This window comes from Mixophyes fleayi, chromosome 4 (assembly GCF_038048845.1).
Source record: "Mixophyes fleayi isolate aMixFle1 chromosome 4, aMixFle1.hap1, whole genome shotgun sequence".
NCBI classification, from domain to species: domain Eukaryota; kingdom Metazoa; phylum Chordata; class Amphibia; order Anura; family Limnodynastidae; genus Mixophyes; species Mixophyes fleayi.
In genome coordinates, this window is record NC_134405.1 from 105,248,675 (window position 1) to 105,262,283 (window position 13,609).

A 13,609-nucleotide genomic window follows, 5' to 3' on the forward strand; every position below is an offset into this window, starting at 1 on the left:
CGCTTAGTCTGTAAGGTCACTTGTACAGTGCTATCTTTACCTTCTGTTTCATGTCATTATATTTAATAGATTTGTACCATAATCCCTCCATGTACAGTGCTGCAAAGTATGAATTCTCTTTATAAATAAAAGATAATAAAAAAATAAACAAAATGTATCTAACGTGAATAATAAAAATAAAAGGTCCTGAGTTCTGTGTGTACCTTTTAATCAATAATTTATTCGCTTTTTCTTTTCTGTAAGGTGCTATGTGCTTCCTGTGGGGTTAAACTGATAGATATTTCATACTCATACACAAAGGCAGAACTACTGTGGTTGCAGAAGCTTCCAGCTAGAAAATCCCACCATTCATTTTGTGCTGAACTCTGCCAGGACACCTTTTTTCTCTCAGTGTCATTTTGAACCACAATTATCCAGGCACTCTGAGGGGATCAAAACATGTGGGTTGCCTACCTGGATTAACACTACAGGAGGGAGGTTTTGGGTGCAGCACCATCAAGCTTTTGCTGGTTGGCCAAATGGAGGCAGTTTTTTTTTGTTACGAAAAAAATTGACTACATGCAGTTCTCCTTTATCTTACATTTAAAAAGTGGCTAATATTCTTATCAATATTGATAAATACTATATCCAAAAAAAGTATATATATGGATATGAAATTCTTTTTGCGAATATTAATATTAAAGCTCATTAAACAAATAATTGCTACATATTTTGTGGCATCATAGGGTTATCTAAAATAATGGTATGTTAGCAGGTGTGCATTTTCTTGTAAATAAGTTAATGGATGCAATGCAAGTATTGCAAGTATTTTCTACTTACAGATTAGCTGTTATAAGAACATACATCTTCAGAAAATGTGTTGTTGTTTTGTAATAGGTGAGGCTTGCTTCTTGGGGGCAGTTGAGTATTTATGGCTTGGTGACAAGGTCTGAAAGCCACTGGCTTTATAGTTTTTGTAATCTAAAATGAGTATGATGCCTGTAAAATATCAGTTTAATCAAAATAGTCAACAATCTCAGGACTGGCTTTTCTCTGTTCAAGCTAAATTTACTGCACCTAGGTGTACGTTGTTAATTTGGGCAAGTCGACTGCTTTATGATTACTAATACATTTGGGATTTTCATAGTGAGGGAAAGTACTTGAATCCTTTCATTTTTGCATATACTGTTCTAAGGGATTTAAGGCTCACTTGCAAAGCTTGCTAATTTTAAAGACAACTTCCAGTCTATTCAGCAGAACAAGCTACTGTTTCCTTATTATCAGTAGGTTTCCTTACTATTAATCTGTAAACATCATTTTATGCACACTGACATGCTAAATAGCTTCTAGCATTTAATCCATTGATATTAGCTCTCTGAAACAATGAAAATAACTAGGGGGAGTTTAACCTCTTCTATTTTACAACAGTGAGTGGTCTTTTTTCTGACCAAGTGTACATTTATGTTACTATCTGTCCCTTTCTACTCTATTGCTGAACACAGTGTTAAACACTATGTACAGTTCAATGATTAAAATTGTGCTTCATTGTGGCAAGAGCAGGGTGCCGGACACATTGAAATAAAGGTTAGCCTGTCTGACATCCCCTCACACCCATCGTGCAGTATTGTTTTGCAGTGTTATGTATTTGGGCTGGGGAGCATCTGCCCCCCGGGCCGGTCCCATAGTGGGCTACCTTGGGCTGGGTCACTAGGCCACCCGCATTTTTTTCCATTTATAATAGGCTGCTGAGTCAAGACTTGCCCCCCGGGCTGAAATTTGCCAGCCCTCCCCTGTGTTTTCCCATGTACAGTATTGTATTATTTGTTTTTAAATGTCACCAGGTGGGTTCTGTAGGCACAGCTAAACCCTGTATGTCCTGTAAGATTTTCACCTGAGTATCAGGCGCTCTCCCTGCACTCACAGGAGTGAACACCTTCCCCCCCCAGTTGACACACCCATTGCTTGGCAATGGTACTCAGGAAAGGGAGTCGTCCTGTCAGTCCGCCATAAAATTAGGATAGAGGTTCAAGAAACCCCTGACTCCCGCTGAGGAACCAATCCAATTAGGTCGCTCATGGCTATCTCAGGAAGAACACGACAGAACATTCTAAAATAATCTGTCTCTATTTTGCCATATTCTGGCAAACTGTCCTGAGAGGTCGGGAAATGCCAGAAATGTCACTAACCAGTGACAGGAAGGCTGGATTAGGAGACATACTCTATCCTCCCTCGAATAATGGAGGATGTGACTTCCTGATGCCCATTGTTATACTTTCTCCCAGTGGTTCAGTGCATCTTTTTGCCTTTATGGATTTTGGCTCTGCTGATAATTTTATTTTTACTTCTCTGGCAGCTAAGTTGCAACTCGCCACCATACCCTTGACCCAACCACTGACCTTAGCTGCCTGAGAGTGCCTGGGACAGTGTCCAGACAGACAGGGAATACATTCGTCAACAGGTAGGAGTTCTTCATCTAGAGTGGATTTCTCTCTTCATACTACCCTCAAGCCATTAATCCAGATATCCTTGGTTCACCTAGGTTAAGGAAACACAACTTGATTGGTGCTCTGCCCAGGTTCTATATTGAGTCCTTCATTGTTCTGAAGACTGCCTGACTAACCATCTTCCGAGGTCACTTACCCTTCTTTGCAGCACTTTGTCTTCCGTGTAATTGTTGCCCCTTATGTATGGGGCATTTCTAGACGTATTCAGCAACACCTCTGCTGAGCAACTACCTACCACCTAACCAGCTTTGGGATTGTACCATTGATTTGATGCCGGGGAGGACCCACCACATGGACAAGTGTATCCTCTCTCGATGCTTGAGACCCAAGCAGTGCCTGAATATATTACAGAGAATCTCCAATGATTCATTTGTAAATCATTCTTCCAGCTGGTGCATGCTTCTCCTTTGTCAGAAAAAAGACTGCTCACTTAGACCATGCATTTATTATGGGCAACTTACCGTCATTATTATTGAGAATCTGTACCATCGTCCCCTCATCTCAGAGCTCTTTGATTGGATTCGGGGAGCTAAGATTTTCACCAAATTGGACCTCAGAGGAGCCTATAACCTTATCAGGATCTGTCAAGGGGATGAGTGGAAAATGGCTTTTAGTACTCGTGACTCCACTACCACTATGAATACCTTGTAATGCCATTTGGGGAAGCTGTTTTCCAGGGATTTGGTAATGAAATCTTTAGAGACTTTCTGTGGTGTTATACCTCAATAAAATTTAAATTTGACTTGCCTTCCCTCGCACTCATGTCAAGGAAGTTCTTTGCCATCTTCGGACTCATCGCCTCTTCTGTAAACTTGAGAAGTACATCTTCGAACAGGAGAGGATGCCATTCCTGGGGTATACCGTATACAGCGAAGGATAGCAGATAGATCCAGAGTAGGAGGCTTCAATCCTGCATTGGCCACAGTCTTTAAGCCAAAGGGAGATCCAATGCTTGATTGGCTGTGCCAATTATTACTGCCAGTTCACAAATAATTTTCCCACTCTCACTGCACCTATCTCCGCTTTTACCAACAAGAATGCTCCTCACAAGCAATTGTCCCCAGAGGCTTCTTCTTTCAGGCATTAAAAAAAGCTTTCTTTTCAGCTTCTGTCTGCAACAACCAGACACCACTCAACCATTTTATGTACAGGTTGATGTTTGCTCTATGGTAGTAGGCGCAATTCAATCCCAATAAGACTCCTTGGGGAAATTCCACCCCTGTTGTTTTTTATCGAAGAAATTCTCCTCTGCAAAACAAAACTATTGGATTGGAGACCAAGAACTTCTTGGTATAAAGGTGGCCCTGGAGGAATGGCGGTAACTTCTTGAGGGGGTGAAGTGTACAGTAACAGTTTTACCAATCACAAGACATTACTGCTCATTGTCTTAACCTCTGACAGCCCAGATGGTCATTATTTTTCTCTTGATGTAACCTTATTTTATCCTTTCAACCACGCTCCAAGAATAAGACAGCAGATGCTCTATTTCTCTCCTTTGATCCTATTGACCTCCAAGTTCACACCTATTGTGGATCCCATGAGTATTGTGGCTGGGAACAACAATTCGTCCAACAGAGAGTTTTTTTTACTAATCTCCAATTCTGTCCCAAGATACTGTCAGGCACCCATTAGGGTGCCGGAGTAACAGGTTTCCTGACCAAGTGCTCCTGGTTTTCCCTGCTCTTGTCTCCCTGAGTGTGTTTCTACTGTTCCTGCTCTCCGTTGTGACCCGGCTTGGCGACTACCCCTTTATCTATGTGACCCATATTGTACTGCGACCTCGTCTTGTTGACTACCCTTTCGGATTCTCCCTGGTACCGTATATTCCTGATTGGCTCGACCCGGACCGTCTGACCCTTCTACACTACACCGGCAACTAGCTAGTAGGACCGCGACCTGCGTACCTTGTGCAGCGAAGTCCAAACCTCCTTGCGGGGGGCCCTGGCGAACACCAGGGGTACGTTAGACTCCGCACCTGCTAGTTCAGTAGCGCTAATACCGGTTAGTGTTTGCTCCGTTGTACTCCTCAGAAGGCCTACGGCCTGACAGATACCTTATTGGGCTCATGGATCTAAACTAGCTGGCTATGCTGGTGTTACACTCTCTCTGGTCTTTAGATATTATTGGTGACCTTCTCTATCACGTGATGTGCAAAACTATATCCAGGTATGCCCAGTCATTACACAAGATTCCTCGGCAAGTATCCCTGGGTCCTTCACTCATCCCTGATACACCTTGGTCCAGTATTTCTATGGATTGTCACAGATCTAGTAAAAGATGCAATACCATCTGGGTGACTGTAGATAGTTTTTCTAAGACGACGCACTTCATGCCCTTGAAAGGCTTACCATCCGCCCCAGTTCTTGCCACCTTATTTTTCAGAGAGATCTTTCCTCTCCATGGCTGTCCCAAGGAAATAATCTCAGACCGTGGTACCCAGTTTATTTCACGTTTTTGGAAATCCTTCTGTAAAGTGTTAACTTAAAATTCTCCTTGGGTTACCTCCCTCAGACTAATAGTCAGGCTGAGAGGGTTAACCAGGACATAGAGAATTTCTTAAGAATGCACATTTCTGGAAGTCACGATAGTTGGAGCAGTTTACTTACTTGGGCTAAAATCGCCCACAACAACCACCTACACAAGTCCACCGGTACTCCGTTCTATATGGTTTCAGGCAACCATGCTTTATGTCCCAGGTTTTCCTCCATAAACCCTCTGGGGTTCTAGCTGTAGACTCCCTGGTTTCTGATCTGGTCACAAACCAAGTCCAACTTATTACAGGCTTCTCAACTTTATAAGGGAACATCTGACAAGAGACGTCCAGGTCCTATTTTGAACGTGAGAGAAAAGGTTTGGCTTTCCACAAGAAATATCCGTCTCCGGGTATCCTCTATGAAATTGGCTCCTCGTTACATTGGTCCGTTCTCCATTTTGCAAATCATCAATCTGGTAACTTTTAGATTTAATTTACCACCGTCTCACAAGATCCACAATGTTTTTCACATTTCTCTACGAAAACCCCTGGTTCTTAATAAGTTCGATGAGGAACGTTCACTCCCACCTGCAGTTGAGACTCAATTTGGTGAGGAATTTGAGGTCAGTTACTAGACTCTAGAATCTTCAAAGGCAAATTATAATTCTTGATCGATTGAGAGGGTAATGGGCCTGAGGAGATCTTGGGTAGATGCAGAAGAGGTCTATCCTTATCTTCTGGCCTTATGCAAGAGAAAATTCCCAGAGAGAGTGTTGTTCAATTTGGAGGGTACCATTAAAAGGTGGTACTGTCAGACGCTGTACCTGCTCTTCCCTGTCGCCTTCCTTCATCAGCCTACGTGCCTGTTGCCCGACAACAAGAGACGCCTTCTAGATCAGTGCGTCCCCTTGACCAGCAACGGGACACATTTTTATGCCTGATCTCAGCGCGCCCCATTGCTAGACAACAAGACACAATCTGGTAGATGGAAACAGGGCATGCAGCTGACCCTGCTGCTACCTTGGGCAGTAAGGTAGCTGTGTGGATATGTAAACCACTCTCAGGTATGTATCCTGTTTTCCTCCAATGGTGGTGGGGATGGAGGAAACCTGTGTAAAGTTCGCTCTGAGCATAGGCTGCGTATGGGACTGTGCACTGGTGTCTGCATCATATGGCTGTCACTTGGATTCTGTTTGCATTTTACTGTGGTTACTTAGGTGCTGTATTGTATAGTGGTCACTAGAATGTTTACTACTTTGTATGCAAGTCCCTAGAATGCGTTCTGTATTGCATATTCTCACTAGGATGCTCTCTGTATTGTTTATTGGTCATTATGATGCTCTCTGTTGCATAGAGGTCATTAGGATGATCCTTGTATTGTATATCGGTCACTAGTACTGGGCAAATTATAATGCATTAAAGTTTAATACCCACTTTGTCTTACTTGCAATACAGTGCAGACTCCATTCTATATTGATGGATACCATTTATATGAAGTTTTTGTTTTGTAGTTAGTAAAATAACATAACTTTACCTCTAAACTGTCCCGATTCTATCTTGATAGTCCCAATTTTGGGGGACTGAGCTGTTCTGTCAGGAACTTGAAGAACAGCTGGAAGGTATTTGCCACGCAACACTTTCTTTAAATGTTCTGTGCACCAGGTAATAGTGTGCGCATCATATTAGGTAAGAGAGGGAAATGGAGGTGACTGGAGGTAGGAGATACCTGTGTCCTCCATGATGCTGGCACACCCCTTCTGACAGCAAGATGCTGCTCACAGTAGGTCCTTCACAATGTTCACCTGTCCCTAATCTGGCCTTGACAATGCTCATAAAATCAGAATGACACTTTTTAGGACTTATATGGTTTTCCTTCTGTGGCAGAGTCGACCTATGCTACAAAAAGAAAGCCCTATCACTACTGGAAAAAAACAATAAGATTCACCAGGCTATAAAAAAATAAAACAAAGTTTATTCCCAATGAAACTGAAACACCTCCTAAATGTGAAGTGAAGGTGGTTGAACATTAATAAACACATTTACCTGTATTTAGATTTCATAAAACAAGGTTCCCCCAATCTCCCCATGCATGCTAGATAAAGCACCACAAGGTGCCACGTATATGGTCCCACTGAGCACTAAACTGGAGACTTTTATTACGTTTCATAACGGTTTTTGGCCCCAGAGGCTGAGGTGAGAGGCCAGCAGGCGGCTATGGTGCAGGTATACACACTGTGTGTAATAATAGGTATCTGGAGCAGGTAAGCCGTGGCGGGAGGTGAAGGCGGCTCAGGTGAGGGGACAGGGCAGGGAGTGAGAGGAGCCCCAGGAGACACGGGCGCAGGCTGAGCTTCGCAGGAGCACTCACAGGCAGCGGAAGCACTGAGTCTCCCTGTCTGGAGCGCCTCCTCCTCGGGCTGTGACTTCATCCTTAGCCCCGGAGCTCTCCACCCGACCAAGCACGGCCCCACCCTCTCACCGCTGGAAGATGATTGTTTACCTAACGGGCTGCATTCGCGGTAAGTTCGCTCGGGAAGGAGTGATGGGGTGACTAAGAGCCGTCCCCTTCCCTCCATGCACAAGCCACCTCACACACATACAGGCCTGTACTTGCATGTACACATCGGGGTTTTCTCGGGGTTTTTCCTGCGTGAATGATATGTCCACCCCCTCCCCGCTGCCTATATCACACACTCGTGCAGCCAATGTAAGCCCCCAGTGGTTTCATGCAGCCCCCAAAGTTGCAGTGGATGATAGTCACTCACCCTCCCCCACACATCACAAGAAGCCCCCTTTGCAGCGCATTTATACAAGAGGTTTCCTTATTCCTATGTTTACATAGCTGTCTGATGCTCTCATCACTGGGTTGCACTGTATACCCCACTGCTGGAAAATGTGACGAGAAACCTATTTATATTATTATTACTTGGTGACCATAAGCTTTTTAAAAGTCTATTCTAACTTGTTTGTATTTTTCCAAATGGACATTTTTAAACAGTCAGTGTTTATAATATATGAAAAACACATGTTTATATAATGTTTTTTTAATGGCTATAGGTAGTGGAATCTACTGTTTTCTAAAGGGCTATTTGGAGTATCAAAGAACTACTGTTAGGTTTTCTTTTTAATTCTGTCATTGCTTTTATTCTGTAGAGACTTCTGTCTTGCCCTGTGCACTGAAGAGATACATGATAGTGGTATTATATCATTATCATCATTTATATATAGAGCACCAACATATTCTGTAGCGCTTTACAATTGGGGACAAAACATAGTAAACTAATAAACAAACTGGGTAAAACAGACAAAGAGGTGAAAAGGCCCTGCTCGCAAGCCTACAATCTATTTGACAATGGGAGTTTGACACATAAGGTTAAGTCTACATTTGCAGTCTCAGACGGTTTACATTCACAGTACTTAGGTTGTAAATGCATTGAAGGTTGCAGTTTATTCATAAGGTACATGACTGCTGTCCTGAAACTATGACACTAGAACAGTTAGTAGTGACAGCCATTTCTTCTTGCTTGTTTTTGAATCTTCATGTCTGGTATCATACTACAGGTATTACCACAGTGCAAAAGAGGGATTACAGTTTTACAAAAAGGAGTAAGGTAATTCATGTGGATTAAATAGCAGTACCCAAGCAGGATTGTTAAAGCAAGTGCAGAACCAGAAATTCTTAATAAGCTTTTTAAAATGTTCTGAAAATCTGATTTACTGCCCACCTTGTAGGTCTATATGAGAAGTACACTTTTCCAGTGCATGATATATATGTGTATAATGTTTGCTACACGTATGCTATATGTCAATTTTGTAGTGTGTGACCAAACATAGAACATAAATATTTTGGGGGAAAAAGTGGGATCCCCTGTTATTGCACTCTTGTTCTACTAATTCGAATGAACAATTTTGCGGGTAAAAATATCTGAAACTATATTCAGGGCTGGTGGCCCTTTAATACAAATAGTGTGACAGTTTGTGTATTTTATTTATCAGTGATTTTCTAGGAAAATACATAAATTTTGTCTGTCCATCACACTAAAAATTTTGTAATAAAGATTTCTCTGAAAAACCTGTGCACAACTTTTTCTCAGTGAGAAAATGATGCCTAGTTAGTCAATTTAAACCACTGTCAGCATGTCATATTGAGCGATTAATGTGCTCAGGTCAACAGTTATGTCAGTTTGATTTTAAGAATATTGCTTTACTTTTAAGCTTTAATGATGTTCCAGCTACAAAATTGCTGAGCAAATTCTCTATTGGGAAATAGCTCTGTGGTTTAAGGATAGTGTTATACTGTTCATTTTCAGGGTTTCCACAGATAAAAATCATTGAGCGGAATTACACACTGCACGTCCAGTATTTATCAAATAATATTGTTTTAACGAAGCTGTATATTACAGTAATGCTATATTGCTTTCAAGAATAACACGATTACTAGAGGATCTTTTTTTCGCAGAGGGGTTATCCTAAAATTACTAGAGATGAGCGGGCTCGGATATCTGAAATCCGAGCCCACCCGAACGTTGCCGATCCGAGACAGATCCGGGTATTCCAGCCAATTGCAAAACTGAAACCGAGGCTCTGAGTCATAATCCCGCTGTCGGATCTTGCGATACTCGGATCCTATAAATTCCCCGCTAGCCGCCGCCATCTTCATTCGGGCATTGATCAGGGTAGAGGGAGGTTGTGTTAGGTGGTCCTCTGTCCTGCTATATCTCGTGCTGTGCTGTGCTGTGGAAATAACAATGCCCTTAGAAGGTCACAGCACAGCACGATTTTTTTTTTTAAAAAAATAAATAAATAATTATAAAAAAAAGAAATAAAAAAAAAATATCCAAAAACAATCCTGCAGTATAAGTCCATTGGTACTGCAATATTACAAAGTTCACTGATTCTGCAGAATAGACTGGGAATTAGTGGAAATGATTGTTATTGAGGTTAATAATAGCGTAGGAGTGAAAATAAACAAAAAAACTTGATTTGAACACTTTTTATGTTTTTTTCAAAATAAATCCGAATCAAAAACCTTAAATCCAAACCAAAACCTTTCGTCAGGTGTTTTGCGAAACAAATCCGAACCCAAAACCTCAAGCAAATCCGAATCCAAAACACGAGACACCAAAAGTGGCCGGTGCACATCCCGAAAAATTACACTTAGGGTTTGTCCATTAATATGGGCTGAGAAAATGGGTAAAAATGTGATCTAATTTTAATGTGTGTTCCATGCATTGCTCGCTTAACAATACAATCTATTGTAGTGGTAGCACATGTTAACGCATGAGAAATAGGTTGTGCTGCATACTAAAAACTTAAAATTTGAGAACACTATAGTGGGAACGAATCCATAAGAAGCCATTCTTCCTATTTTTGATGCACTTTTCAGGTGTTAGTGGATAGGTATGAACAAATCCTTAATATTTACGTATTGGAACATTTTTTAAGTGGATTTGCACTGTATTTTTTTTATTTTTACTAACCTAATTACAGTTGAAAAATGGGCAGTGTGCCACTAACCTTAGGCTGTTGCTTCTAAAGTCCAAGCAAACAGCAGGTCACTGATGCAATCCAATAAAAAAATTACATTTATTAGTTGCCACTAAGAGACTACTATAACATGATAAAAATATATAGACTACCACAATGATAGCATAATCATTTGGTCCCAATAGAAGCTAAACAATGTCCGTTGTGTCCTTCTGTACCTTTTTCATGTTAAAGCTGATGAAATATTACTCGCCTGCTCCTTGTTTTCCCTGGAGCCCTGGGGGCTGTGCCATGCAGCCATGCAGCCATGTTTCCTGGGAATCCATGGTGCATCTCACAGCCTTGTTGAGAACTGGGACTCTGGACCTCCTGCTCTCACACACCCTTTGTATTGTCACCTCTGCAGCCATTTAAAGTGGTGATCTTGGAATCTTTTGCGGTTTCTATATTATAGAAATGGAGATAGATTGGTAAAAATAATTTTGTAGAGCAGCCCTCAGAGCTCCAGGGAGGTGGACTATTATATAGTCATACAGCCTTAAGTGCTTCAGCTGTTAAAGAGCAGTGCAATTTGTTTTTCTTACTTTGATATATTCTTGACTCTAAAGCAGTGTTTTCCAACTTTTTTGGTGCCGTGAGTGACATATCTGCCCACACAAATGATGAAATGATGATACAGGATTATTATTTTTTTGTGACACACTGATAAGGAAATTTATTAACATAAAACCTTAATCATGATATAGATATATTAGCTTGTAAGCTCTCTGCAACATGTCCCTCTTTCCCATTGTCTATCCATCTTGTTAAGATGTGCACCCTGGTATTTATATATTCTGTATTCTGAATTATGCTTTGTCCGTCCAGTATTTTTTTTTTTTTAGTTGGCTAGTTCAGTATGTTGCTTGCTTTTCAACTACGATTTACGTATAATTCCCCACTGTATTGCACTGCAGAATATTGTGGAAAACAAAATTCTTGTGACACATCAAGCCTTTTGTTATGACTCTGGTTTGGAATCCCCTAAAGTGATGCTCACACCAAGATAAGCAATTCCGGGCATCTATTTTAATGATCCCTTGATGAATCTTTTTTTTATTTTTTTGTGGTTTCCTCCTTATATGCTGCAGATGGAAAATCATTAATGGATCTTGTTATCAACTATTATTTTAAAGTAAAATATGTATAATAGACTCAAAGTAAATTATATATATATTTTATTGCTTGCCAAGTAGATTTTTTTTTTTTTTTTTTTTTTTTTTAATTGTTCAGTTTAATACAAATTCGTGTGAGGTTGGGTTACAGAAGGGAGAGTGAGACAAAGGAGATGAAACGGGGATGGAACGTCTAATTGCGAGTTGCATTAAGTACAGTTTGCCATTGCCACTTAGCAGCTTCAGCCTTAACACAACTCAAAATTAACATATTCCATATAGAAATCTACAAATGAACCATTTCATATATCTTACATTATTCAGATTCATCTACTATTAGATATGCGCTACTAGAGCAATAAAGTAGTCTGTTATGCCTAAATTAGCTACAAAAAAAAGTCCACAAAGATTGTTATGTCATATCATGGTCGCCATGGCAACTAATAAATGCACGTTGAAAACTGGACTATGTTCCCTTTCTGTGCTTCCTTCTCTCCACAGTAGGGGTAACGTAATTCAAGCCTTTTAAAGGGGCTATATGCTTATCATTGTGGATAGTTTCCAGAATATGATCTCTTTTTAAAGTGAAAATATAGTGACCAATCTAGAAAATGAAAAACAATCCTAAAATCAACCCATTTTATTCTCCTTTTCGGGGGTTACCAATAATGCGTCATGTTGATGACTAGGGCTGGACAAATCCCAGAAGCCAAGTGGCCAATGCAACTGAGAAATGACTGCCGGAACCTATTCTGGTATTTATGTTGAATGGAAGCACATCTTCCCTTGTTCCTTAAAAGATCCTGCTGAAACACTGAACTGTTAATGAATTTTTATGTCAATACCAACTGAACAGTAATGAAATGGTTTTCTGCATGAGTATCCATGTACTTTCCTAGGAAGAGATACGTAATGAAACACGAGAATAGAGATAGGCACGTGTGTCATTGCTGAATGCTTTAAAGGTAAGGACCATAATTTTAAATTGAATCCCAGGCAGAAGCAGCAAGCCAATGCAGTGACTGGCAATGGGGTGCAGCATTGATGATGTCATTAGATTTGCATCTGCATTTAAAATGTATTTAGCTGAGATAGCTTATGGAGGTATGGGGGTCATTCCACATCAAATCAACACAGGGTTTTAAACTGACTGTTTCAGATTGTAGTGATTGTAGTGAAATTTGGTATAATAAATGCTGCCATGGGTGTAAAGAAAACCCCAAAATCTTAGGCTATGTGCACAGGGTTTGAAGTTATACCCCTTTAAACTTGCACTATTTTAACAAAAAACTAGCTTTTAACGTTTTTTAAATTTAAATTGTAGCTCACCTGATTGAGCTAGAGAGTTGGGCAAGGTTTAATTTTAAACCTCTTTGTATGGACTTTCATATGATATATAACACAGCATCATGTTTTAATGAAAATTAAAATTGTTAAATTTTCAAAATCAAAATTTTGATTTTTCTCAAATTTTAACATTTTTGAAAAACATCTCAAAAATTGTTCATACTGTTGTTAATAGATCCCCAAAGTTTTATTTTGGGATCATGATGGGATCATCTGCCACAAGAACTTTCACTTTGGACTGTTTGTTAAAATAATGAAAATGAGAACTATCTAAGCCTGTTCATTACTTTTAATTTATCGCCTTAAGCAATTAGTTTGATGTATATAATGTAAAATGACACATTATGTTAAATATTGAAATTTTTAAAACATTTGTGATAAGTTTATGCCTTTCACATATTATAAGAACGCTTACTACATATCACTACCATTTGGTGCTGCTGCTCTGGATGGATGGTACTACTTGATGGGTTGGAACTGGCTGAAGGCTTCATTTGTTTTCAGTATTTCCATTTCAGTAATGGTGTACATCCGACCTGTTGGAGTTAACGGATTCACCTTACACAGAACATCTACAATGGTAATCCATAAAACATCCGGCTTCCTTGGTATGATCAAGGTGGTGATGGACCAGCTGGATGTTTTCATCTTTCTCCAGAATAAAT

The 13,609-nt window shown here is 40.2% G+C and overlaps 2 protein-coding genes across 3 annotated transcripts in view; one reads left to right on the forward strand and one right to left on the reverse strand.

Moving 5' to 3' along the window:
- The window catches only part of AFG2B (AAA ATPase AFG2B), a 68,542-nt gene extending 61,920 nt beyond the window's left edge, over positions 1-6,622 (reverse strand). The window contains exon 1 of the mRNA XM_075207949.1: positions 6,491-6,622. The gene's annotated coding sequence lies outside the window, so the exon portion shown is untranslated. The remainder of the gene's footprint in view (positions 1-6,490) is intronic.
- A 646-nt stretch (positions 6,623-7,268) lies between these two features.
- ATP8B4 (ATPase phospholipid transporting 8B4 (putative)) overlaps positions 7,269-13,609 on the forward strand; it is a 189,543-nt gene continuing 183,202 nt past the window's right edge. Inside the window, exon 1 of one of the 2 annotated variants that reach the window (XM_075207957.1) lies at positions 7,269-7,475. The gene's annotated coding sequence lies outside the window, so the exon portion shown is untranslated. Of the gene's footprint in view, positions 7,476-8,526; positions 8,568-13,609 lie in introns of those variants that run through there. The other variant, XM_075207958.1, reaches the window with a different exon arrangement.